The sequence below is a fragment of the Mobula hypostoma genome, chromosome 26 (genome assembly GCF_963921235.1).
Source record: "Mobula hypostoma chromosome 26, sMobHyp1.1, whole genome shotgun sequence".
Lineage (NCBI taxonomy): Eukaryota > Metazoa > Chordata > Chondrichthyes > Myliobatiformes > Myliobatidae > Mobula > Mobula hypostoma.
Genome location: NC_086122.1, coordinates 40,139,042 through 40,165,967, shown reverse-complemented (window position 1 = coordinate 40,165,967; position 26,926 = coordinate 40,139,042). Strand labels below are relative to the sequence as shown.

General features: G+C 42.2%; 1 protein-coding gene and 1 pseudogene across 5 annotated transcripts in view; one reads left to right on the top strand and one right to left on the bottom strand.

The window, feature by feature from the left end:
- The window catches only part of LOC134338232 (transcription factor HIVEP3), a 698,117-nt gene that overhangs the window by 124,065 nt on the left and 547,126 nt on the right, over positions 1 to 26,926 (top strand). For 2 of the 5 annotated variants that reach the window (XM_063033928.1, XM_063033930.1), the window contains exon 1: positions 12,656 to 13,460. The exons of the other annotated variants lie outside the window; for them this stretch is intronic. The gene's annotated coding sequence lies outside the window, so the exon portion shown is untranslated. Of the gene's footprint in view, positions 1 to 12,655; positions 13,461 to 26,926 lie in introns of those variants that run through there. 5 annotated transcript variants of the gene reach the window in all.
- On the bottom strand, positions 9,666 to 9,784 carry LOC134338308 (U6atac minor spliceosomal RNA; annotated as a pseudogene).

Sequence of the window (26,926 nt, the reverse complement as noted above, 5' to 3'; positions counted from 1 at the left end):
AGAAAGGATATACTGACATTGGAGAGTGTTCAGAGAAGATTCATGAGAACGGTTCCAAGAATGAAAGGGTTACCATATGAGAAATGTCTGGCTGCTCTTGGGCTGTTTTCCCTGGAGTTCAGGAGAATGAAGGGGATCACAAAGAGATATTCGAAATGTTGAAAGGCCCGAACAGATTAGATATGGCAAAGTTATTTCCCATGGTAGTGGAGTCTAGAACAAGAGGACACGTCTTCAAGATTGAAGGATGTCCATTTAGAACAGAGATGCGGAGAAATTGCTTTAGTCAGAGGGTGTTAAGGCCAGGTCATTGGGTGCATTTAAGGTAGAGATAGATAGGTTCATGATTAGCTGGGGCATCAAAGGGTATGTGGAGAAGGCAGGGGAGTGGGGATGACTAGAAGAATTGGATCAACCATGATTGAATGGCAGAGCAGACTCGATGGGCCAAATGGCTATTCTGCTCATATATCTTATGGTCTTTTGATTTTCCAACCACAAACTTTCCTCATGTCTATCTATTATATATTGCAAATATTTCTACTCTGCAATCCCTGGGATATAATCATTTCCCCAAGGCTGGCAAGCTCTAGATTCCCAATTTTGATGGCTTCAACTCACTGTGATTTCTTTTTCCATTTTTCCTCTTACTGTACATGGCATTTTGAGCTATACAGCCTGTTAACATTATGTGGAAATGCAAAATGTTGAAGAACCAAGATCTTCCATCTGGGCACATGTTGTGATCTTACCTGGGTTTCTCCATGGACTGTCTGTCTCAGTGTTACACCTGTAGATTCCAAATGAAATCCAAAGCAAATATGCAAACTTCCCACCTCTAAGATTGGGGTCCCTGACCAGTGAGTTAAACAGTTAGAGCCTCAATAAAATTCATGCTTCAATTGTGACCTTTTTTACTTGATTTAATTCAATTAGCTTAAATATATTGAATTGTTTGTAAACTCTTTTGTGTTTTAATAGTGGCTAACCCTCTTGGATTAGTTTGCAGTTGCTGAGAATTAAAAATTAATCTCATGGACACTGCTGCAAAAGACAGAAAATCTGGGGAGCACATTATTGAAGATCCAATATTGTTTCTTGTCATTTTTCAGCATTTGAGTGTAAAGGAGAACTAAATGATTGTTGCACCAGATCAAATGCAGTATAAAAAACACAAGAAACATAAAGAACACGTAGAAACAAAAAAACCCCACAATAAGTAGAGATATAAAAGTCATCCTATCAAGCACAATGTACAATTAACTGTTGTATACATAGAATGATTGTATGTAAGTGATGCTAGGTGATGTGTTTGTAATGGTGGTGGGGTGGGTTAATGTGTGGAGTGTTGATCAGTCTGATGGCTGGGGGGATGTAATAGTTTTTGTGTCTGGTGGTCCTGGCATGGATGCTGCGTAGGTTTTTCCCTGATGGGAGTGGGACAAACAGTCCACAAGCAGGTATTTTCCTATATTTTCACCAGTTCTGTTTGTTGTAGGGGTTTGGAGATGGCTGGGTAAATGAGTGGAGCCCACTAAGTCAACTGTAACCAGGGTCATCCAATGAAGTTGATGTCACATTATGGTGAGGATAAGAAGACAGTGTGTGTGACGATGGAGGTGTCAGGTAAACAGTAGCCGGTTATTAAGAGGAGAGATCATCTCCAGGATTAAAGCTACCCAGAATGGGCAGCCCCAAATGCAACTAATAGAAGATGTGCCATACCTGCCACTAGTCTTATTGCACTTTCAAAGCCATGGGCTGGATTTGAACACAAATTGCGCAAGACTCTACATCATTGTCATGTCCTGCTAACGTTCTTGCAATAAAAGAATAAAAGTTCAAAGTAAATTTATCATCAAAGTGTGTACTGTATACTGTATATCACCATATACTACCCTGAGATTAATTTTCCTGCAGGCATTCACAGTAGAACAAAGAAATAAAACAGAATCTATGAAAAACTATACACAAAGACTGACAAGCAATTAATGTACAAAATGGTACAAATTCAAAAATAAGTAATACCATGAGTTGTAGAGTCCTTGAAATTGCATTTATAAGTTGTGGAATCAGTTTCGTGTTGAGGTGAATGAAGTTGTGCATGATGGTTCAGAAGCCTAATGGTTGAGGAGTAGTAACTATTCCTGAACCTGGTGGTATGGGACCTTAGGCTGCTCTACCTCCTTCCTGTTGGCAGCAGCGAGAACGAAGCATGTCCAGGGTGGTGGGGATTCTGGAGGAAGTGTTATGCTTTCTTGTAGTACTGCTCCTTGTAAATTACTCAGTGGTTGGGAGGGCTTCCTAACATAACTTTTTTGCCTTTCTGTCAGTTCACTATCTTGGTGCATAACATCTGAATGATGAGACGCTGAATAATACAAGATTCGCAGTTCATGTTTTGTCATTAAATCGATCTGTTAACATAGGTTTGGCAAAATTACTGTGAGATTTTGTGACTCTGAGGAGTTAGAGGTTAGTACTTAACTATTAGAGTAACTTCTTGTCTTCTAATATCAAAGGAATACAAGTTTAATCTGGCACTGTCCTCATTCCACAATCTTCAACTTCCGTTTTTTTTTTCACTTGACTGTTGTTCTAAGGCTCACTGTCCTTCCTGGCTTAGACAAAACAAAGTGGAAAATGGTTTGTTATGGACACTTGTGCCAAAGTACAGTGAAAAGCTTCGTTCTGCATGTCATCCATAACAGGTCAGTTCATCATAGTGCAAGTGGAAAGCAATAACAGGATGCAGAATAAAACGTTACAGTTACAGAGAAAGTGTGATGCAGGCAGGCCAGGTTGAGTAGATTGTAAGGTCAAGAGTCTACCTTATAGTATTAGAAGACTGTTCAATAGCCTTAAAACAGCAGGATAGAAGCTGTCCTTCAGCCTGATGGGACGAGCTTTTAGGCTTTTGTAGCTTCTGTCCAATGAGAGATTAGATTAGGATTAATTGCGTTTGTTGGGGGTTGCTAAGGTGGCATGGCGACCACACGGTATTACTAAATAGATAAGTCGTGTCCGGGGTGGTGGAGGGGAGGAGGGAGGGGATCTTTGATTATGCTGGCTGCTTTACCAAGGCAGTGAGAAATGTAGACGGAGCCTGTGGAGAGGAGGCTGGTTTCTGTGATGTACACAACTCTGTAGTTTCTTAATAGTATGGGCATAAAAGTTGGCACCCAAAGCCGTGATGCATCCAGATAAGATGCTTTCTGGCGGGGATGGATAAAAAAATGATGAAGGACATTGCCAAATTTGCTTAGCCACCTGATGAAGTAGAGATATTGGGGCATGTTCTTGGCCATGGAGTGTACGTGGTTGGATCAGGACATACTATTAGTGATGCTTTCTCCTAGGAAATTGAAGCTCAACCCTCAGGACCTCAGCAGCACTGAAATTAGCAGATGCACGTGACATGTTCCCACTCCCCTTCCTAAAGTCAATGACTTCATCACAGCTACTGGATGAAACGGAATCAGAATCAGGTTTATTATCACTGATCTGTTGCGGTAGCAGCACAGTACAATAGGTAAAATACAGTGGATTCTGCTTAATTGCGACACATTGAAGCCAGTATATTTTGGCCCAATTAAGTGGCTTCCACAATGACCAGAAGTTTGAAGGATATAGTTAAAAATGTATACAAAGAGTAACAAATTGTGTATTTTCATGAAATCCAGAACAAATTAGGACACTACCATTAGCTATACAGCATTTTAGAAATGTTAACGATGGAGGAATTCATCTGGTGCAAAGGCATAAAATTGGTTTGCATAAGACCACAAGATACAGGAGCAGAAGTAGGCCATTCGGCCCATTGAGAATGCTCCACCTTTCAATCATGGGCTGATCCAATTCTTTCGGTCATCCCCACTCCCCTGCCTTTTCCCCACACCCTTTGATGCCCTAGCTAATCAAGAACTTCTGCCTTAAATGCACCCAATGACTTGGCCTCCACAGTTGCTCTTAGCAACAAATTGCACAGATTTACCACCTTCTAATTAAATTAATTTCTCCGTACCACTGTTCTAAATGGTCGTCCTTCGATCCTGAAGTCATGTCCTCTTGTCCTAGGCTCCCCTACCATGGGAAATAACTTTGCCATATCTAATCTGTTCAGGCCTTTTGACATTTGGAATGTTTCAATGAGATCCCTCTTCATTCTACTGATCTCCAGGGACTACAGCCCAAGAGCTGTCAGACGTTCCTGACAAGGTAACCCTTTGATTCCTGGAATCATTCTCATGGATCTTCTCTGAACCCTCTCCAATGTCTGTTTCCTCAACACTACCCGCTCCTCCGCCCATCTTTGTTTTGCTTCTCACCTGGGTTGTAGCCTTACTGTACTGTGGTCATTAGAAAGTTAACAGGGACCCGGAGCCACTTCATCCATAAGGAACATTTGTGCTCGTTCCACTTCAGAATGAAGTTTATTACCAGTAACATATTGTGAAATTTGTTTGTTATGTGGCAGCAGTACAGTGCAATACATAAAGTTGCTATAAGTTACTTAAATGTATAATGTAGAGGAGGACCATTCAGAAATCTGATGGCCGACGTAGATCTACTGGACTTTATTGCTACTGTGATCTCGTCAGAAGCCTTTAGCACCCTAGTCCTGCCAAGGGTCTCAGCCCAAGACATCGACTGTACTCTTTTCCGTAGATGCTGCATGGCCTGCTGAGTTCCTCCAGCATTTTGTGTGTGTTGCTTGGATTTCCAGCATCTACAGATTTTCTCTTGTTTTCCATCAGTCTTGCTGTATTCACTGCGATTGTTGTTGGGGTTCCTTTCTGCTTATCTGGGTTTCAGTCTGGCTGTGCTGACATCCTTTAGAGGTACCGCTGGGACACAGGGCCGCTGAGAAGCCTCTGCGCTTCTTTTGACACAGAATCAGATTTATTCTCATTGACCTATGTTGTGAAATGTGAGCACGAGATTCTGCATGTGCTGGAAACCTAGAGCAGCACTCTGTCCCTTACCTCTTCCACCTATCGCCTCCCAACTTCTTACTTCATCCCCTTACCCCACCCATCTGTCTCTACCTGTCACCTTCTGGATTATACTCCAACGCCTTCCCCCCCCACCTTTTACTGGCTTCTAATCCCCTTTCTTTCCAGTCCTGATGAAGGGTCTCAGACCGAAGCGTCGGTTGTTTATTCATTTCCATAGATGTTGCCTGACCTGCCGAGTTCCTCCAGCATTTTGTGTGTGCTGCTGTGAAATGTGTGTGTTTTTTTGTTGCAGAAGTGCACTGCAAAGACATAAAAATTGCTATGTTAGAAAATCAAGTCTTGCAAAAGATGAATAACAAGATGGTGTTGTTCATGGACCACTCAGATATCTGATGGCTGGTGTACATCTACTGTATTTGATTGCTATGGTAACCTTTAATGAGGCCACTAGCACCAACCAGGATGGATATATTCACTGCAATCGCTATTCAGGTTCCCCTCTGCTCGTACCCTGCTGTTGTTTGGGTTGTAGTCTGGCTGTGTTCAGGTTGACAGTGTTATTAAGAAGGCTGTTCAAGACCTGTGAGGTAATGTTACAGCTATATAAGTCCTTAGTTAGACCCAACTTGGAGTACTGTGTTCAGTTCTGGTCACTTCACTACAGGAAGGATGTGGATAGTATAGAGACAGTGCAGAGCAGATTTACAAGGATGTTGTCTCGATTGGAGAGTGTGCCTCATGAGAGTAGGTTGAGTGAACTTGGCCTTTGCTTCTTGGAGCGACAGAGGATGAGAGGTGACCTGATAAAGATGTATAAGACAATGAGAGGCATTGATGGTGTGGATAGCCAGAGGCTTTTTCCCAGGACTGAAATGGCTAACAGGAGGGGCATAGTTTTAAGGTGCTTGGAAGTGGATACAGGGAGAAGGATATCAGAGGTAACTTTTTCAAACAGAGTGTGGTGGGTGTGTGGAATGCACCGCCAGTGATGGTGGTAGAGGTGGATACAATGGGGTCTTTTCAGAGACTCTTAGATGGGTACATGGAGCTGAGAAAAATTGAGGGTTATGCGGTAGGGAAATATTAGGCAGTTTCTAGAGTAGGTTACATGGTCAGCACAACATTTTGGGCTGAAGGGCCTGTATGTGCTGTAGATTTCTATGATTCTAAGAAGTTTGGATACAGATGGGAGGGGTTTGGAGTGATATGATCGAGGTGCAAGAAGAAGGGATTAGGCAGAAAATCAGGTGGGCATAAAGTAGATGGGCCGAAGGGCCTTTTTGTGTGCTGTAGCACTCTGACTCGATAAAAGGTTTTTTGAAATGTTGTTACATGCTGAGTATGAACGTCAGATCATGAACTTTATTGGCATGAAGGGGTGGACATGGGGGAGGTTACTTTTGTACTTCTCCCAACTTGTGTCCAAAGTCTGGAGGGTTTTTGTCTTAGACCTGAGCCAGCTTCAGTGATCCTGACTCTGCAGCTGTGCACTTTCATTCAGCTTCCTTGTTATCATACTCAATAACTCTTCTACGTCAATCTTTCTTCATGCCAACGAGAGCGATCCCAAGGGTAAGCAGATGTGCAGCGAGGAAAGTAAAAAGGGATGAATTGTGACAACTTGGACAAGAGAACATATGATCACATTGATTTTATCGGCATATCATACTTCACTAACTCAGTTGAATGTTAGAGTGGAGATGTTGAGGTAGGGAAACGATAATGGGGCAGAAGGCTGAGAGTAGGTTGTGTCCAGAGATCTCTGTTGTGATCCTTCAAATCTCTGTTTGGAAAAACATTAGGATAAAAACACGAGATCAAATGCAATCAGAAACCTAGAACTGTTACAATATAATAGGATTCCAAATGTCCCAGCCCAAATTGTGCTTGTGACAGATCAAAGCAACAATTATCCAGTGTCCATGGAGAGGAATAAACAGTCGACGTTTCAGGCTGGAGCCCTATATTATTAATCCTCGCGAAGGCTCTGGGTCGGAAACATCAACTGTTTATTCCTCTCCATAGGTGCTGCCTGACCTGCTGAGGGACTCCAGCATTTTGTGTGTGTTGCTCTAGATTTCCATCATCTGCAGAGTCTCTTAAGTTTACCATCCAACCACTTCCATTACAATGCGTTTTCTTCACAGCTCTGATTGTTTTTCTCTATTTCAAACATCTATTAAAGTTCCTTGTGAAAGCAACAAGAGAATTTCAGGTGGGATCATGGTTCCTAACTGTGTCTTCTCATCTCCTTCTTGGCAATCTTACCAATCAACAAATCTCTGGTCTTGACTCTTCTGCCAATAGGAATGGTTTTGTTTTCTTTGCTAGAGCACCGTATCCAATACTTAGAGTGAGAAGTCTCACTAGAAGGTCTTTAGTAGTTCAAAAAAGCAATTTCTCAATTAGAATCAGGTTTATTATCACTGGCATTCATTGTGAAATGTTTTGTTTTGTAGCAGGAGTACAGTGCAAGACATAAAATATTACTGTAGTACAATAAATAAATGGGAGTGTTTGTGGATTCATAGACCATTCGGAAATCTGATAGTGGTGGGGAAGAAGCTGTCCTTAAAACACCGTGTATAGGTCCTCAGGCTCCTGTGTCTCCTCCCTTATGGTAATAATCAGAAGACGGCAGGTTCTGGTCGGTGAGGGTCCTGAATGATGGATTCCTACTTCTTGAGGCACTGCCTTTTGAAGATGTTCTTGATGTTTGAGTTCACCCTAACCCTAACCCTTGAACATTGCTGTGGTATCATCCAGTACCTTTCTTAATTTGCTTTCAGTTGACTCTGGTACAGGAGATGTGGCATGCATATGGTGGATGGATTTTCAATCAGGTTGTAACTGCCTCAGTCACTCAAGACTCCACAATGCTGACCCTCCTGTGCTTTTTTACCATATACAAGCCCAATGTGGCTTGTTGGTTGACACTGTTCTCAATGTCATTCCCACAGGAGTTATCTTTTCTCCCATGTAAGTTAGTAGTTGGATATCTGCAGGCTTCAGTTCAGTATCTTAGAAATGCATATTCAAACTCATTTTGTGAAATAACTGAAACAGCTGAGCCTGTGTCCAATTCTATTTTAATTAATTTACTGTTGACTTCTGGTGAAAGCCATATTCCTTGTCTGTTGTTAGTTTTCACATTGTAAATCTCAGGGTTCCTCAGTCCTGTGTCACTCTTACCAATATCATACTTTTTATCATGGAGATTAGTACTCTTTTGGAAACTCAATTTGACATTTTTAAAATCTTTTTCTCTTCCCTGTGCAGTCCATTTATTTTTATCTAACCACCATTCTCTTTGTATATGTCCTACTTTGTTGCATTTTCTGCAAGTTTCACCTTTAAACCTGCATTGGTCTGGTGTATGTCGAGCCCCTGCCACAACACTAACACAATTTGTTTAGCCATCTGTTATTTATTTATTTATATACACACATTCTTTTTCTCTCTCTCCTTTTTCTTGCTCTGTCCCTCTCACTATGCCCCTTGCCCATCCTCTGGGCTTCCCCCCCTCCCCCTTTTCTTTCTCCCTAGGCCTCTTGTCCTATGATCCTCTCATATCCCTTTTGCCAATCAACTGGCTCCATCTCTCCCCCTCCTGTCTTCTCCTATCATTTCGGATCTCCCCCTCCCCCTTCCACTTTCAAATCTCTTACAATCTCTTCTTTCAGTTAGTCCTGACGAAGGGTCATGGCCCAAAACGTTGACTGTACCTCTTCCTAGAGATGCTACCTAGCCTGCTGCGTTCACTAGCAACTTTTATATGTGTTGCTTGAAATTCCAGCATCTGCAGAATTCCTCGTGTTTTTGTTTAGCCAGGCCAGTTTCAGTTTAGATGTTGCAATTTTATTCACACTCACTTTCATTCCTGTCTGCAATTCATTTGTGCCTCTGTCTGTGTATTGTTTCCATTGATATAGCTATTTCAACTGCTCATTTAAACACGAGTTGTGCTTTGGTTGGGAGCCATTTTTGAATGCTTTCTTGTAAGACTCCACAAACTAAACGATCTCTCAGTGCATCATTAAGCCCATCCCTGGACTGACAATGCTCAGGCAATCTCTTCAATTCAGCCACATACACTGAAATGGACTTCCTTTCCTTTTGATACTGCTTATGAAACCTAAAACATTTTTCAACCAACAATGGATTCATTCTAATTGTTCCTACATTCACAATATCAACAAAGATCATTTGGGCTGGTGTTGTTGGAGCAGTCAAACTTCTAAGCAAACTGTATGCCTTTAAACCCAATGCACTCAGCAAAACTGGTGCTTGTTTCTCATTGACTATTTCATTTGCTTCAAAATACTGGTCAATTTGCTCAGTGCATAAGCCTGTTTGTCCTCTGCCCTTTTTTAAATGTGAATGTCTTCTTCTCTTGTGAAGAAAGCATGCTGTACTATTTTTTAACTTGAAACTCTCGCTGCACTTCAGCAGGTAGGTAGTCGTCTTCGGTTCGTTGATAACTTCCTTGTCACCACTGTTGTATTTTGTAACTCCAAAAGATAAAACTAATTTGAAAGAAAAACGCAGAGAGTCCAGAATGCAAGTCTAACATTATTTTTATCTTAAACCAGGTAGGTGTACATGTATGACATGGTGATGTGATGATGTATGCCATTAACTTTCTTTGCACATATAACCAGAATGAGTTATGTAGACAATGTGTACTCAAATATTACTGAAATGTTAAATACACGACAGTTAGATGCCACTAAGTAGATGGCAATGTCTTAACCATTTGTGTGTTGTAAGGCCATTAGGAAGTCTTTCATCCTTAGTGGCTGTTCTTCTCTCCTTTCATACAATACATTTAGTAATGCAAGGAAGGCATGTCCCAGATGGTGAGGGTCTTTTATAAGACATAGAAACAGAATTAGGCCACTTGGCCCATCGAGTCTGTGCTATTTCATCATGGCTAATCCATTTACCCTCCCAACATTCATGATAGAATGTTTATTGCAGCCTGCTGTCTGTTAATGGATATAGTTGCATGTCCCCTTATTTTGTGTTTACAAAAGGAGCTCATCCGTCAGTTGTGCATGTTGCAGCTCTTTGGAAGGGTGATCCAATTATCCTCACTTTATAGCCATGTAGATGTTTTCATTTCAAGTGTATAATTGGTTTTAGAATCCCCACTTCATATTCACAGGCTGTGGACTCTAATACATTAATTTTAACTTTATTTGCTACCGTGCCTGGCCTGCTGCGTTCACCAGCAACTTTGATGTGTGTTGCTTGAATTCCCAGCATCTGCAGAATTCCTGTTGTTTGCCAAGGACGGAAGATTGGTTTGTGTGATGTGCTGTGCCGTGTTCACAATCTTCTGCAGCTTCTTCCGGTCTTGGACAGGACAACTTCCATACCAGGTTGTGATGCACCCTAGAAGAATGCTTTCTACGGTGCATCTATTTAAAATTAGTGAGGGTTTTAGGGGACAGGCCAAATTTCTTTAGTTTTCTCAGGAAGTTAAGGCACTGGTGGGTCTTCTTGGCAGTGGACTCTGCTTGGTTGGACCAAGTCAGGTCATTTGTGATATTGACCCCGAGGAACTTAAAGCTTTTGACCTGTTCCACTTGCGCACCACCAATGTAAATTGGGTCGTGCGGTCCGCTACTCCTTCTGAAGTCAACAACCAATTCCTTCGTCTTGCTGACTTTGAGGGATAGGTTATTGTCTTCGCACCATGCCACCAGGTTCTTAATTTCCTCTCTGTACTCAAACTCATCATTACCCGAGATACGGCCTACAATTGTTGTGTCATCAGCAAACTTATATATTGAGTTCGATGGAAACTTGGCTACACGATCATGGGCGTACAGTGGAGTACAGCAGGGGGCTGAGTACACAGCCTTGTGGGGCATCGGTGCTCAGAGTGATTGTAGAGGAGAGCTTGTCCCCTATTTTTACAGCCTGGGTCCTGTCTGTGAGGAAGTTGAAGATACAGCTGCAGATCTGAGTGCTAAGGCCCAGGTTCTGTAGCTTAGGAATCAATTTATTTGGAATGATGGTATTAAAGGCAGAGCTGTTGTCAATGAAAAGGAGCCTTATATATGCGTCTTTATTCTCCAGGTGTTCTAAGGAGGAATGTAGGGCCAGAGAGATGGCATCTGCCATTGACCTGTTGCTCCGGTAGGTGAATTGCAAAGCGTCGAGGTTGACCGGTAGGCTGTGGTTGATGTGTGCCATAACCAATCTCTCGAAGCACTTCATAGCAATTGATGTCAGCCACAGGTCGATAATCATTCAGGCATGCCACCTTGCTCTTCTTCGGCACTGGGATTATCGTTGCCTTCTTAAAACACGAGAGGATCTTAGACTGAAGCAAGGAGCAGTTGAAGATGTCAGCAAACACTTCAGCTAGCTCGCTTGCACAGGCCCGGAGAACCCGTCCTGGGACGCCATCTGGGCCCCCACTTCATGGTATCTCACTTCATGATCGTAACATGAAGTGAGATATAGTGATTGGTGGTGTAGTGGACGATGATTAACTGGAAAGTGATCACAGGAATGGCAGGTGGAATTTAGCTCAGGCTGATGGAAAGTGATGTACTTTAGAAAGTTAAGCTAGTGCAGGACATACACAAGTAAGAGAAGGACCTTAGGGAGTATTGTTTGACAGGGAGATCCAAGAATGCACAAGTGTGTAGTTCTCTAAAGGCAATGAAACAGATAGGATGGTGAAGAAGAAGTACGGTGTGCTTGCTTTCACTGGTTGGGGCATTGAGTACAAGAGGTGGGATGTCGTGTTCCTGTTGTCCAAGTCATTGGTAAGACTGCACCTGAGAAAAACGTGTGCAATTCTGGTTGTTTTGGAATAGAATGGATGTGATTAAGGTAGGGAGGATGCAGAAATCTTCACAAGGATGGTGCTGGGACTGGAGGCATGAGGAGAGACTGGACAGTTTTCCCTGGAGTGAAGGAGGCTACGGAGTAACCTTATATAGGTTTATAAAATAATGAGACATACAGATAAGGGGGATGGAGAGTCCTTTTCCTGGAGTAGGGAAGCCTAAAACTAGAGGGGAGAGAGGGGAAAGATTTCATGGGGATCTGAGGAGCACATTTTCACACATAGAATGACGGGTGTGTGGGATAGGTTGCGGGAGGAAATGGTAGAGGCAGGTACGATTAAAACATATAAGTGATATCTGGATGGGACATTTGGGTTAGGGTTAGATTTGGAGGGATTGGGGCCAAATACAGGCCAATAGGACTAACTCATGAAGGTAGCTTGCTTGGCATGGGTGAGATGGACTGAAGGGCATTGCCCCATTGCAGAGGAAAAAAATAACCAATTTTAATTTGGAAGGAAGATCTGCATTTATACAGTGCTTTTCCTAAACCTAAGCATCTCAAAGTACATTCCAGTCTGTGAAATACATTTTGTAATGCTGTCAGTAATGTAGGAAATCCAGCAGCCACATTGAGAACTTACTCCCACAGACAGCAATGCCAGTGAGACAATAACATCAGTTCCAATAATGTTGGTTGAGAAATAAGTATTGGTCAAAACATTGGGGGGGCGGGGGTGGGAGAAAGTCCCAAACTTCTCTGAAATGCTGATGTTTTTTCCAAAGGACTGAGAAAATACACCCTGTGTCTAAATGGAAAATAAGGCAGCACCTGCATTGTAGAGCTCCCTCAGTACTGAAGGGTTAAATTCACTTGGTAAAATAACTCTTTCGTAGCATTGCAGTGCTGCTGAATGCAGTGACAGTAGAGTAGAACGGCAGGATATTATGTGTGTGCATTCCATGCTTTACACAAGTGTGGCCAGTACTGCTGTGTACCTGCCCAACTATACATTGGTTAGTTTATTTCTCTGCCTTTGACAAGGCTTGAATCGTTGTGATGTGACTGGTGGCAGTGACCCACTCTCTCCGCATATAACTCCTCCTCCTTCTCCCTCGTACTCACACACAGACATCCTATTGAGAAAAAAAGGGAGCTGAACTCTGACCTATATCTCCTGACACCCATAAAGAGCGCAAACCCAGTGACGTCCTACCCCCCCCCCTCCTCTTTTCTGCTTTGGCTAGCTGCAAGAAAAAGCAGGAAACACGCCGGTTCCAGTGCAACGCTCTCAGCCAGCCGTGTGTGTGTGTGTGTGAGAGAGAGAGAGAGAAACAGACAGACACAGAGAGGGGTTAGGAGCTGAACTCCTTCTGCAGTGTGCTTGCTAAGCTGAGCCTATCGTGGCTGCATTGTGAAGAAGCCAAGACCGATGTTGTATTGCCATTGACATTTCCTGCTCCAGGCGCCAGCCAATACGCTTTTAGCTGTGCCGGAGCGACGACAAATGAAATATGATAATTTGGTGCTTGATAGCCATAGAGAGAAGCACAGCACTGTTGCGATGCTTTCCCTGACAGGGCCATGCAGATGGGGTTCCTTCTCAATGAATGTCAGAATGCAGGGGTGCTGAGGTACAGTACCTCTGGGACAGTCCATCACTCACTCAGAACAGAGGACGCTGTTATCCAGGTGAGTTGTGAGAGGGTGGGGATTGTATCTGACCTGTGTGTGTGTGTGTGTGTGTGGTGTCTGTGTGTGTGCGCGTGTGTGTGTTCATGTGTGTGTTTGCAATGTGTTGCTGGATATTTTTATGTCTACAGATGCTTTACAGGGAATGTCCCTGCCAATGTTCCATTTCCACTAAGTGTCTTCACTGTATTTAGGATGAATGATTTCAGCTTTCAAAAAACAATTTCAATCCTTCCTGCCACCATCACCAAGTCCCCCCCCACCGTTCTTTCTCCCTGCCCAAGCTGATATTAATGAATCAGTTCCACTATTTCACTACACTTCTACCACCGCGCCCCCCACTGCTTCCATTCACCCTCACCTCCTTCACCCAGCAAAAAAAAATGAAATCAAATATTCTGTCCAGTCCACTGCCTCCCTCTGAAGGCAGGTGCCTGCAGAAGGTGGCGGAAGACGTTGTAACACTGTGCAGCTGGTAAGATATTGCAGGGGAAGAGAGAGAGAGGGGGCAGAGGGAGAGAGAGCAACAGAGGGAAGAGGATGACGGGGGTAAGGAGAGGGATCAGAATGCATTGAAATCCACGTCTGGAATAAAATGAATGCTTTTTGCTGTCAGCTTCCTGCCTTTGGACTTCATGTTGCTTTGAGACCGAGTTCAGGCACTGTAGTGTGTGATTGGGAGAACGGGCTCGGGCACCTGAACCACTCCAGAGGCCTTGAGTGAGCCTCAGAGCAACAACAGAGCAGGGAAAGGGGCAATGAATATAAATTTGCTTTATTGTAACCCTTAAGGTACCAGTCCATAGTGTGGTACCATAGCAACACATCACTCACTGCACAGTGTAGCCCAGTAATCATTAATTTAATAGGATGATGATGACATCATTGCACAAGCCTGCAGTTTTATTTTTAAGAATGAAAATAATAGTAATTTTTTAAATGGGGAAATACATATTTACACACATACATTTATATAACTTGCTTGTTGGAAATCTTGAGCTAATGGATTCCTAATGGAAGAAAGTAATCATATTTTTTTTAAAATTCTGAAGTAAAATGTGATTATTGTATTTATATAATGATCATATTTGTCTTCCCTTTTACAAACCTTAAGTCAGAGGCTGGCTGAAAGCAACTGGGGCCTTCTGGGCAAATCGCCACCTGTGCACATTTCAGGCATGTGTTGACAAGAGACAGGTTGTCAGCAGGTGGGTGTGTGACCTGCTGGAGAGGCTTAAACTGATGGCGGTGTTCATTGAGGTGGACGCAGTAATGCATTCTCCATTTGCGAGGGAAACAATTGGGCCAGCAAGTTAAGATGGTCACCTGTAAATGATGAAAATACACAGAGAATGAGTAAAATTAGATGCGTGCTACCACAGAGCAAGAACATAGTAATGTTTGACGGGAACTTAGGTGTGAGAGAATGGATGAATGAAGAAGAGTGGGAGGAGGCATGTATGGGCAGCTTGGTCGTCTTGTCTGAATACATTGATTCTATGCGTTTGTTATAAAAATAATTACTGCATCCGAATGATACATGAGACAGTTGATATCAGAAATCAGGTGAGTGACCTTTTGATTTCCTGCTTCCTTGTTTGACCCACAGTTTGATGATAGTTCCAAAGAAAGTCTTGCTGACTCATTATCGGATGAGCTCTCTCTGTGACAATCGATTGCTATCTGTGCTCTGAGCTTGCTGTAGAGATCCTGCCATGCCTTTCTTTAATTTCATTGATCTATTCACTCATTCCTTTTTTGTTACCAACCCTGGACTTCTCTTCTATTCTTCCATTTTCCCCACTCAAATGGTTTCAGTTTCTGGTTGAGCATTATGTTGTGAAGGGAACAAGGTAGTTTAAGTCTGTCCAAAATTGAATAGTTTGTTCTCCTTGCTATCCATGGGATTCTCAGCAGTCTTCCTAACCCCACATTTCAATGGCCTCTTCTTCTCTCTCCTTCTTCCCTTAGCATTGTTGCTCTCCATTACCCTTGCCCTGACTCTCTCTCTGTCTGTGTCTCTGTCTTTCTCACTGTCTCTCTGCTTGTCTATTTCTCTCCCCTTTTCCTCCTACTCCACATCTGACCCCCTCTCTCTGCCTCTCTCATGCACACACACACACACACAATGTGGGAATCAGTGGCTGACGTTGATCTTCTCTCTTTCTTGCATGTATTATCTTTAATCTTTCAGCCTGTGTTTCTTACTGCAGTTAGAACATAATAGGAGTAATGGAGGACCATCAACACCTTAAACCCATCACAAATTCAATTTGATCATGCCTAATTGTTGGACTTAATTCCATCTTCCTGTTTGTTCCTTGTAATGCTGTCATACAAGAATGTAATTATGTAATTTTTGAACATATTTAATATCTCAGAATCAGTAGTGCTCCAAACTGAAAATTTCAAAGATTCTCAAGAGAGAGGAAAAATGCCTTCTCATCACAGCCTCCCTTCACCCTGAGAAAATACATCTTGTTTCCACGCTCTTCCACCTATGGAAACTCCAAATAATTTTGACCTGATTTGCTCTATCCCATCAAAGCAGAACAAATGGCCTTGGGATATTCTTTCTAACAAAGAGTGGTGATGTGTACAAAAAGAGTCTTTGGCCCACTCAGCCTTACATTTGTACATCCTCATGTGTCTCATTATATCCACTCCCCACCTCCTCTTCTTCAGATTACCTAGGCTAAGTGTTTATTTAGTGTTTTTTTAAACAAATTAAGCCAGAATAAACAATCTCCAGGAAATTCCTGTCCAGAATCCTAGTGCAGTTTTACCTTACCTTCGTTGACAAATTACTGGTCACCTTAAACATTTACTGTTTACTGGAATCTTAATTGTACATTGCTACAGACAAGTATGTACACCTCCTGAATCATAATGCAATTGATGAAGCCCATCTCCCTTCACTCCCTTCACTGGACATCTACCTCTTTCCTTAAGTATTCTACTGTTGAAGTCTTTTCCAGGTAGTGTATGGACATATGCAGAATCCAAGTCTGCTGCCTTTTGAAATGATGCAGTTGTTCCTGGGCTATTAAGTGCAAGCTGGACTATATTTACTTCCTTTGACGATTATTGAGGGAACCCTTGCTTGATATCTGAGCCAGCAATGGTAACACAAATGGCAGTGGATTTCTCCCAGGTTTAATAATGGCTCTGTATGACGGAGAATGGTCATAGAAAAGTTCTTCCTTCAGCTATACTTTGATTTGAAACAAAAACCTGAACACAATTTTACTTACACACATAAAATGCTGGAGGAACTCAACTGGACAGGCATCATCTATGGAGAGGAATAAAGAGTTGACATTTTGGGCTGAAACTCATCATCAGGACTGTTTTAAGTCCCTTCTGCAGTCAAAACTTTGTTTCCTGATTGTGTACTTTTCCACAGAGTAACCATGAGCCAGTATCCCTGTGCACGGAGACAAGAGTTGGGTGGCACGAAACAGGCGCTGAGTCTATCAAACACCAATCTGTTTCTTTAATTCCCTTCCCACTCTTACCAGTTCTTGCCAGTTTTTAGTCACCCCCACAATAGCTAATGAATCCATCAACCCACATGTCATTGGGTTGTGGGAGGAGACTAACCAACCACGAGGAGACTCATATGATCACGATAGAATGTGCAAACTCTGTGATTGAATATAGGTACCATCCTTAGTACCTTGGAGACACAAGAGAATGCAGATGGGGAAACAAATGAGAAGCTGGAGGAATTCAGAGAACTCTATTGTACGTACAGTTGATGTGTGAACAGTCGATGTTGCTGGATGGATAATGGATGTTAATGGATGGACAGTGGATGTTCATGTGTGGACTTTGGATGTTGGTCCATGGACAATGGATGTTAATGTATGGATAATGCATGTTGGTGCGTGGACAATGGGTGTTGATAGATAGACAATGGATGTCGGTGCATGGACAATGGGTGTTGATAGACAATGGATGTTGGTGCATGGACAATGGGTGTTGATGAATGGACAATGGGTGTTGATGGATGGACAATGGGTGTTGATGGGTGGACAATGGATATTGGTTCATGGACAATGGATGTTTATGTATGGATAATGCATGTTGGTGCATGGACAATGGGTGTTGATAGATAGACAATGGATGTTGGTTCATGGACAATGGGTGTTGATGGATGAACAATGAATTTTGATGTATGGCTCTCTAACTTGTATATTTTAGTCCAGATGAGCAGTATCAATCTCAAATGTCAACTGTCTACTTCCCTCCACAGATGCTGCCCAAAATGCTGAATTTCTTCAGATTCTTGTTTGTTATCTTAATTACCTTATTGCTGGTCTTTCCAACCTGTGGTTCCCCAGGGAATAAAACCCAGTTCTTTCCTGAGAGGAAAGATCCCTGACTGAAGGGGGCTTTGTTTCAAGCAGGAATAGGGCTAGCACTTCTTTTGTTTCTTGACCTTATCCCCGATCCCATGTCACCCTCTCTTCAAGTACCTGTGAATAATGAAAGTTGCTCGGCTTCAATCCAACTTGCATTCAGTGCAGACTTCAGAACAAGCTGAATATTCCAGCTCCTCCAAATTGGAAATACATATTTCATTGTTCAGAGTGGATGCTGTTATATTTTTGTTATAAAAGAGTTATGGATTCTCAGAAATGTGAGCACTGTTAAGCTGCAGAAAGTGGCATAGGCGAGAGACACTGAATGGCCTAGTTCTGTTCCCAATTGTTGTGTTCTTATGGACTGGAGATTGCGCTGAGCTGTAAGGGGACAATTCCAGGACAATAGAAACGCTAAACAAGAGGATAAGATTGGACCGTGAAGTCACTTTGGTCACACACTATTCCAGTACTCTCTGTCTAGCTTGACTTCAGTGGTTGGGAAAATGTTGGAGTCCATTATTAAGGATGAGGTTTCTGAGTACTTAGAGGCACATGATAAAACAAGATTTACTTGAAGGGAAACCTTGCCTGACAGATCTTTTGGAATTCTTTGAGGAAATAACAGGCAGGATAGACAAAGGAGAGAGAGTGGATGTTCTTTACTTGGATTTTCAGGAAGACTTTGACAAGGTACTGCTCATGAGGCTACTTAACAAGTTAAGAGCCCATGATATTACAGGAAAAATACTAGCATGGATAGAAGATTAGCTGTCTGGTAGGAGGCAAAGATTGGTTATAAAGAGAGCTTTCTCTGATTGGTTACTGGTGTTCCTCATGGGTTGGTTTTGGGACCACTGCTTTTCACATTATATGTCATTGATTTGGATGGTGAAATTGTTGGCTTTGTGGCTAAGTTTGTGGACAAGACAAAGGTAGGTGCAGGTGCAGGTAGTATTGAGGAAGCAGGGAGTCTACCAGAGGACTTAGACGGGAGAATAGCAAAAAAGTGGCAGATGGAATACAGTGTTGGAAAGTGTATGGTCAGGTACTTTGGTAGAAGGAATAAAGACATAGCCTATTTTATAAATGGGGAAAAAATTCAAAAATTAGAGGTTCAAAGGGACTTGGGAGTCCTCATGCAGGATTCCCTAAAGGTTAACTTGCAGGTTGAGTCAGTGGTAAGGAAGGCAAGTGCAATGTTGCCATTCATATCAAGAGGACTAGAATATAAAAGTAAAGATGTAATGCCAGACCTTTCTAAGGCATTAGTCAGATTGCACATGGAGTATTGGAAGCAGTTTTGGGGCCTTTATCTAAGAAAAGATTTGCTGGCATTGGAGGGGGCCCAGAGGAGGTTTACGAGAATGATTCTGGGAATGAAAGGGTTAACACACGAGGTGTGTATAATACCCCGGGTCTGCATTCACTGGAGTTTAGAAGAATGAGAGGCCTAGATAAGATGTTTCCTATAGTGCGAGTGTCTACAATCAGAGGGCACAGCCTCAGATTAGAGGAACTTCCATTTAGAACAGAGATGAGGAGGAATTTCTTTAGCCAGAGGACGGTGAATCTGTGAAATGCATTGCCACAGACATCTGTAGAGGCCAAGTAATTGGGTATTTTTAAATGTGGAGGTTGATAGGTGCTTGATTTGTCAGGGTGTAAAAGGTTATGGGGACAAGGCAGTAGAATAGGGCTGAGAAGGATAGTAAATCAGCCATGGCAGAGTGGACTTGATGGGCCGAATGAGTGTATTCTGCTGCTATGTCTAATGGTCATCTGAAGAAACACTGAAGAGCTTGTGGCAATAAGTGGCAACTGTGACTTAGGGAAAGGGGAGATCAGCCACTCTAACCAGGCAGTACTGTACACTTTCAAGCGCTATCCAACAACCCCTTGCCCACTGTTTCTGGTGGGTAGGGAGCACTGTTTCAGAATATCTTCCTATTCTGCTTGACTACTGAGTCAACTGCTCTACCTTGCAGAACACTGCCTTTTATATTTTAAGCATTTAAGTAAACATCTTAAAATTGAATCCCACTATTGCACAGCTGAACTATGCTATGAATCCCAGCGATGCTTTGGTTTCACATTAAACTCCACGTTTAATCATCATTATGTAGTCATTAATTCGTTTGAGATGCCCTTATTATTTGTGACCATGTAATCTACAGCAGTCTTTTCCAACTTTTCTTTTAGCCCAACGCCCCCTAAAGTACCTTTATACTTGCTAACGCCCCTCTTAGATACAATATATTTTCTGGTACCCCCATAGTGTAAAAACATGTCTGCCATATGCTAACCTGAGATAAATGATTCTGCCTTAATTTTCTATTTCTCTTTAAACCTAGCTTACACAGTACCTGTGTGCTGTACAGCAGCTTTGATATAAATGTGGTCCTTGAACTTGATAGTTTTTAAGCAAATGTTGAAATACCCGGTTCAAATTGTGACAGCAAGACCTTAAGTCCCCCTGCGTAACAATGTCCAAGTGGTTTCTGTTTTTTCTGAGTATGTGGTACACTGTGCTGACCTCTTCTCCAAAGACCAGGAAACTTCATACGACAGTATAGCCACATACCACAAAAGCTGACATTTGTGAAAAGCACTTTTGCTTCCTCAACATTTTGAATTTTGATAATTTCTTCTTGCAAGCTCTCTTTTTGTTCTTACACCTTGCAAACAAATGGGCTAATTGCCCAGTATGGAATTTCCAGATCCTTGAATCGATTCTGAAAATCCTTCTTCAGTGATTGCAGGTGTAAGCAGTACTCCTGCAAATCACTGACTGTGAAAGAGAATGCCATATTTCACATGCAGGGTAACTGTGAGAACATTCTTCTCCTAATGTTTTGCTTATATATTTCCAATTTTCCAATAAAAGTTGTCACTGCACTTTTTGCTTGGATTAAATTGAAATTCGCACCCTGCAGTTTCATATTTAGAATATTCATTTTGTCATACAGACTGGCTAGGTATGCCACATCTCCATGTAGAAGTTCAATCTTGTTTCCCAAGCTGTTGTAGACTTTGAGCAAAAATTCAACCACAGTGTCTAAAGGATCAAAGAAATGTTTTAAGCAACAGCCTTTTGACAGCCAACGCACTTTGGCGTGAAGAAGCAAGTGTTCAAACTCTTCATTATTATCTTGGCATAATTGGCAAGATGTTCTGCTATTTAATGGATGAGCTTCAATTTTGTTGATAGCAGTTATTACACGAGTCATGCTTGAAAAAAGTCGCTGGCTGAGGTTTTTGGCTGTGAGATATTGATGATGAATTACACAATGGATTGCAAACAGACTTGGAATTTCCTTCTTCATAAATGCCACTTAAATCAGCATGGTGACCCGTCATATATGCTGCTCCATCTGTTGCACAATAAATCATGTTCCTAATTGGAAAACTTTTATCCTGAATATACATTTTGAGTTCATCATAGATTGATGCTCCATTGATATTTATTTTTAAATGTTTACAAAAATGCCCTTCATAAACTTTTCTATTTTTGATAAACTTTGCATATGTCATTAGCGATGCCTTGTTGTCTGAGTAATACCATAATTAGACTTTTCAGGGTGTCTTTTATGGAAGTTTTCCTGCAACCTTGATGGTTTCATGGCTTCATTAGACAGTACAGTATTATAAATAAGACATAGGGTGTCACTGATCTGACAGGAATGAAATAAAACCATACTCCAGGTATATAACATTGTATTGACGCACTTTCAGTAGTTTCTGATTCTTAGCAGAGTTAAAATTAAAGGCTTCTCTGCCTTCGGACTCATAGAGATCATGGTGTATGGATCTATCCATCATTAACGGGGCTTTGAATATCTCAGTAGGAATCCTTGGTGTTGGCAGGTTCACTGATTCTATTTCACCATTTGCTTCCAGCTAGCAGTGTATCATTGCGTGACCTGTTTTCCATAGATCTGAGAGGAAGTTGAGAGGGTGTACTTGACTTACCAACTGTTAAATTGCATGAACTTGTTCCATGCTGTGAGTCAAGGGAAACTGCTGGGCACTCTGGTTGCTAATTTATGCATCACCAATAATGTCTGTTTGGTTGGTAAGGTCAGAGGAGATTGCTGAGTTTCAGATACTTCGTGACGAGTGATCACCACCTGCAGAGTTATGGTTCTTCCCGTGTTCCAGTGCCTCATCCTTTTTTTTTGGAAATGCATGCTTTACTAATGTACGGTCAGGTCTCTGCCTCAAGTTAGGGTGCTGCTTAACCACCCCCCCCCCCAAGAATATTCAACATTCCTGACAGCTTCTATTTCCGTTATCTCCCCCCTTAGGACATATGATCGCTCCCATTGGGAATTAATACTGTGCAGTTTTCCAAAGGAATTTGCAGTTTTGTCTAACAACCATACTTTTTTACACAATAGTATAGGAATTCATTGTGTGTCTGTATGAGGGGTGATTGATAAGTTCGTGGCCTAAGGTAGAAGGAGTCAATTTTAGAAAACCTAGCACATTTATTTTTCAACATAGTCCCCTCCTACATTTGCACACTTAGTCCAGCGGTCGTGGAGCACACGGATCCCTTCTTTGTAGAAGTTGGTGTCTTGGACCTCCAGAAAGTGGTCTGCAGCAGGGCTGAATGATAAGTTCGTGGCCTAAGGTAGAAAGAGGTAAGTTATACAGCTCTTGTTACATGCACGTGCAGTTCAACTCCGAGTGATTATGCAGAAAGTTTGAAGTTAATAACCGATCTCCTTCTAACTTAGGCCACAAACTTATCAATCACCCCTGCTGTGGACCACTTTCAGGAGGTCCAAGACACCAACTTCTACAAAGAAGGGATCCGTATACTCCACGACTGCTGGACTATATGTATAAATGTAGGAGGGGACTTTGTTGAAAAATAAATGTGCTAGGTTTTCTAAAATTGACTCCTTCTACTTTAGGCCACGAACTTATCAATCACCCCTCGTGGTTAATGTAAAATGGTTTCTTAGTTTTACAGTTAATATGATCTCATTTGCTTGATCTCACCTAGGATATTCATCTAGCTCACAGCACTCACTATAATTATATCATGGGCTGTGATTATTAAACAGGTTGTGTGATAATTGCGAAGTGTGCAAATGCTGGACTCAGACCCCTCAGCCAGAACAGTGTGACGTTGTGCTGTGATTTGCCATACATTGTGGCTTGACATAATGTGATACTCTGCTGAAATACTTGTTCAGGTATGGTGCTTGAGATAATATAACTGCTATCTGTATGAAATCAGCACTCCTTTGTGTTTGGGTCTTAGACGTACTGTATCTGTGTTATCACTGCAATATACATTCATGACAATGGCTGTGGTATATAAGTGCGGCCCTGAACATGGTGCACTATTGTAGCAACACACATAAAAGTTGCTGGTGAACGCAGCAGGCCAGGCAGTATCTCTAGGAAGAGGTACAGTCGACATTTCAGGCTGAGACCCTTCATCCCGACAAAGGGTCTCGGCCTGAAATGTCGACTGTACCTCTTCCTAGAGATACTGCCTGGCCTGCTGCGTTCACCAGCAACTTTTATGTGTGTTGCTTGAAATTCCAGCATCTGCAGATTTCCTCGTGTTTGTGCACTATTATATTTGTGTTTATTTGTTTTAATTAAGACCCTACCATAAGTTGGAGGAGTTGCAGTTTACAGTGACAAACTTTGTGAGGTATCTCTTGTACCTAATAACGTGACCATTGAGTGTACGTTGGTGATTATCTGCTGCTGTAGCCCATCCACTTCACTTTGATGTGCTGTGTATTCAGAGATGCTCTGCTGAGGTTGGACACGTTGTGCTTTTCTGCTCAGCACTGTTGTAACATGTAGTTAATGTCACCTTCCTGTCAGCTTATACCAGTCTAGCCATTGTGCTCTGACCTAGGCCATAACATATAGGAGCATAATTAGGCCATTTGGCCCATTGAGTCTGCTCTGCCATTCCATCATGTATGATTTATTATTCCTCTCAAACCCATTCTCCTGCCGTCCCAACAGTTTAATGCCCTGATTAATCAAGAACGTATCAACTTCCTCCTTAAGTATACCCAATGACTTCGCCAGCACAGCTCTCTGTGGCAATGAATTCCACAGATTCACCACCCTGCGGCTAAAGAAATTCTTCCTCATCTCTGCAACACACGCAAAATGCTGGAAGAGCTCAGCATCTATGGAAAAGAGAACAGTCGGCATTTCGGGCCGAAACGTGTGCTGCTGAAGGGTCTTGGTCCAAAATGCCAGCTGTACTCTTTTCCGTAGATGCTGCCTAGCCTGCTAAGTTCTTCCAGCATCTTGTGTGTGTTGCTTGGATTTCCAGTATCTACAGATTTTTCTCCTCCTCATCTCTGTTTTAAATAGATGCCTCTCTGGTCCTAGACTCCACCACTATAGGAAACATCCTCTCCACATTCACTCTATCTATGCCTTTCATTATTCAGTAGATTTCAATGAGATTCCCATTCATTCTTCTAAACTCCTGTGAGTACAAAGGTTTAAAGGTTATTTTTATTATCAAAGTATGTACATAGAGTACAACTCTGAGATTCCTCTTCTCCAGATAGCCCCAAAACAGAAAAAAAACATGTAGGTTGTTGAAAGAAAAGACATCAACCCACCTGCACAAAAAAGAAAAAGAAACAAAAATTCGCAAACCTCCAAACCCCAACTCCCACCCTTTGACAGAAACTAACGGATCGCCCACATGGAAAACGACAGCTAGAACATCAAACCCAAACCCCAACCCTCTCCCTCACAAAAAAACCTAGAGCCATCAAGCACTCCTCACATGTTAACCCTTTCATTCCTGGGATCATTCTCATGATCCTCCTCTGGACGCGCTCCATTGCCAGGACATCTTTTCAGAGATAAGGTGCTTAAAAATGCTCATAATACTCCAAGTGCATTCTGACCTATACCTTATAAATCCCCAGCATTATATTCTTGCTTTGGTATTCTAGTCCTCTCAAAATGAATGCTAACATAGCATTTGCCTTCCTTACCACAGACTCAGCCTGCAAGTTAAACTTTAAGGAATCCTACACGATTGTCTCCCCATTAGGAAAATAGTCCGCATCTTTATTCCTTCTACCAAAGTGCATGACTGTGCACTTCCCTACGCTATTCCATCTGCCTCTTCTTTGCCCATTCTCTCAATCTGTCTAAATCATTCTGTAGGCACCCTACTTCCTCAGCACAACCTGCCCATCCACCTGTCTTTGTATTGTCTGCAGACTTCGCCACAAAGCTGTCAATTCCTTCATGCAAATTATTGACGTATAATGTGAAAAGAAGCGGTCCCAACACCAACTCTGTAGTCACTGGAAGCCAACCAGGAAAGACCCTCTCTATTCCCACTCTGCCTCCTGCCTCCTGCCAGTCAGCCAATTTTATATCCATGTTGGTATCTTTCCTCTCTGGGCTGGATTGCATATTAATGAGTGGACAGTGGGCCAGATAAATTCCATAAAAAACTTGAAATATGGGAATTATCCATTTAAATACGTCTAGTTATGTTTTGCCTCAAATTAATGAATAACACATGCTAGAAAATCATTTGTTCTCAAGGTTGCCTACCCCTGATCTAAGCAATATGTGATATGTTCTCTATGATGTACAGTATATGTACAGTCTACGTGATCTTGTGTGCTGTGATGTGAAGCTTCAGTCTTACAGCTGTATTGAAGCTTGGTTTGTCAATAGACAAGATTATGGTTGATCTTCACAAACACGAGGAAATTTGCAGATGCTGGAATTTCAAGCAACACACATAAAAGTTGCTGATGAACACAGCAGGCCAGGCAGCATCTCTAGGAAGAGGTACAGTCGACGTTTCAGGCCGAGACCCTTCGTCAGGACTAACTGAAAGAAGAGCTAGTAAGAGATTTGAAAGTGGGAGGGGGAGGGGGAGATCCGAAATGATAGGAGAAAACAGGAGGGGGAGGGATGGAGCCAAGAGCTGGACAGGTGATTGGCAAAAGGGATATGAGAGGATCATGGGACAGGAGGCCTAGGGAGAAGGAAAAGGGGGAGGGGGGGAAAAGCCCAAAGGATGGGCAAGGGGTATAGTGAGAGGGACAGAGGGAGAAAAAGGAGAGTGAGAGAAAGAATGTGTGTATATAAATAAATAACGGATGGGGTGTGAGGGGGAGGTGGGGCATTAGCGGAAGTTTGAGAAGTCAATGTTCATGCCATCAGGTTGGAGGCTACCCAGACGGAATAGAAGATGTTGTTCCTCCTCTGCTGTAAAGATGATGCCACACTCAGGTTGGAGGAACAACACCTCATAATCCATCTGGGTAGCCTCGGGTTTGATGCATGTAGATGTAGACTGCTTCATTTGCATGCGCAGTACACATTTTGGGAACTTGAAGTAATTGGGTACCTATGTAACTCTTCGAAGTTATGCTGGTTTAAATAGTTACCTCTGTAGAATTGCACGACGTAGGAATAGTGCTTTCAGCCCACAATGTCTGGGCCAAATTAGAGTAAATCTCTTGTACTTGCACATGACCCATATGCCTCCATTCCCTTCATATCCATGTGTCCATTTAAAAGCCTTTTAAACACTATTGTTGTAACTGCTTTCACTACTTCCCTGGCAGCACATTCCAGGCACCCACCACTCTGTATATAAATACCACCTGCCCTCCACATTCCCCCTCGCACTTTAAATGCCTCTAGTATTTGATATTTTTACCCTGGGGAAAAGATTATGGTTTACTCTGTGTTCATTTACTCAGTAAAAATTGCATAAATTAAGCAATTGATTTCAGATCTGACATACAGAGAATGAAAATGGTAACAAAAGTTCCAAAATATGATGCTCAGAGCACCAGACCCTGGTCTGACAGGTTCAAGTTACCTTAGCATCATTGTTTTTATTTCTTTAATATCCACTTTGGAATGGAATTGGGAACTATAGTTATCTGAATAAAATGGGATTATTTTCCTTGGAAAGGGAGATTTGATTGGGGTGATTAGGATGAGTTTGGTTACGGGAGGGAAGGAGAAACACTTTCTCATGACAGAAGGAGCAATGACCAGAGGATATTGATTTAAGATAATTGGTAAATAAGCTATGTGCCTGGAAGGGTG